This window comes from Psammomys obesus, unplaced genomic scaffold (assembly GCF_907164565.1).
Source record: "Psammomys obesus unplaced genomic scaffold, mPsaObe1.curated_primary_1811, whole genome shotgun sequence".
In the NCBI taxonomy this organism is placed as follows: Eukaryota; Metazoa; Chordata; class Mammalia; order Rodentia; family Muridae; genus Psammomys; species Psammomys obesus.
The window spans coordinates 1-1965 of record NW_026587032.1 but is presented as its reverse complement, the minus strand read 5'-3'; positions in this window follow the sequence as shown (position 1 = coordinate 1965).

The window sequence follows — 1965 nt, the reverse complement described above, 5'->3', positions numbered from 1 at the left end:
CAGCACCCAGGCCCTCAATGAAGACTGTGCTCTTTGTTAGATTTTATTTTCTGACAAACCTCAGAGTCCTGCAATAGTGTGGCTCTGTTCACTCTCCTCTACTACCTCATAGGAGAATCAAATGTGAAATGAAATAAATGTCTCTACAGTAACTCTCCTGCCTTGTCTCGGTCGTTTCCATGGGGTCCATGAGTAAGGAAGGGCAGCCAATTGCTCTTTAGAGAGGTTCATTTCCTGGAGTCCTGGGACTTGCCCTCTCCAGTCTGTCTCTGACTTTGACCTGGAGTTTTCTCTCACACCAGGACAACCTCTGTTTTCATAGAAGGGTGCTCATGCCATTTTCAGTCTCTAGTCCTCTTGGTATACAATACTTCCTTCGTATTTCATAGCCTCAAATTTCCAAATGGTAATGGAAACTGGTATGAGGTAGGACATAGCTCGGTACCCTAGGAAGTACAAAGGCCATACTTTATAGAGTACAATACAAACAAAGAAACAAAGAAACAGAGGATGTGTCTTAGGATCAGAAATTGTTTCTTAGGACAGGAAGAAAGGTGAGCAGAGTGGTGCTTTGAGACTCTGACCAAGAGTCTCACACCCTTGACTGTTGAGTCCACAGAAGGTCACACTGTTTCTTCTAGTTTGGGAGCTAGGGTCCTGTTGGAGGAAGTGTGTCACTAAAGTTAAGTGGCTTGATGGTCCCAAGCCACCTGTCATGTCCCAGTTCTCTGCTGTTTTCCTTTGGCTCATGGCTTGAGTTCTCCATCTGCCCTTTATCTGCTCCAGCTTGGATGACTTTTGTTTCTGGTTCCATACTGGTTCTGTATGAGGAACATGAAATTTTGGTTTAAGAGTGGGGAGTCCTCTTATTTCTCTATAGTACCTTGTCAATTAGAACCTATGGAAAGCTGTATTCAGTCACCCAAGGATTAAGGCTTGCTGGGATTCCTAAGAAGCCCTCAGCATGACGAGAAAGAAAAGAAAGATAGAGCTAAATAAATGAATAAATAATAAAGAGAAAAAATTAAGAAAAGGAAATCCTTGAAACCAAAGGTACGAAAAACCTCCAGACAACCCAATAATTGAGCCCAAATCAAACTAAACTAAACTAAACTAAACTAAACAAACAAACAAACAAACAAACAAAGAAATCATCAGGGGTTTCCTGAGACATTGTTGGCCCAGGAAGCATATCCTGATATGGTGCTCTCATGGCAACTCCTTAATGTGGTGCCTTGAAAGCACCTGGGCAGCAATGCCAGACCAGTGAGAACACACCACCAGTACCAGGTCATCCTTCACTGAGGGAGAGCAGGCTAGCCTAGGCTCCCTGCCACCCTGTCTCCAAAAGGAGAAGAAAAGGGACTGAGGCCTCTTGTCTTGGAGGAGTCCACGCACAACTGGTTCCCAGTTGCCTCTCTCTTGTCCTGGGGCTTAAAAACCACATTAAGATCTCCCAATACACTCCAACCCTGATGATCTAGAGGAACCAGTTCACTCTCTACTGCTCCAACAGTGAGACTTGGGTCGTGAGTTCCATCACTCTCCTAATAAAGCTCTCTTGCAATTTGATCAAGGCACCTCCGGGTGGTCTCTGAGGGTCCCGTGAACCTGGCATTACAAAATCAGAAGTGATTGTACCTGGAATGAATGATGTAGATTATCTAAACAATCAAGAAAAATACTATGATGGAATGAATATACAGAACTAGGATGAAATGAGTGATAGCATGGCTCAGGGCACAAACTCGCAGTTGGCAGATCCAGCGTGGCCTCCCACATTGGAGGGGACACAGTTGAACGACTGCATCCATTCCACACACAATGCTTTCCTGCTACTACCTGTCTCCTCCACTGTTTCCCTGCTTTTGTGCCTTTTGGTAAAGATATTGCCAGACTCCTCTTGTTCTAAATAATTATGAAAATACCTCCATTCTCTTTTACCAATAAAGACTCAGGAGGCAG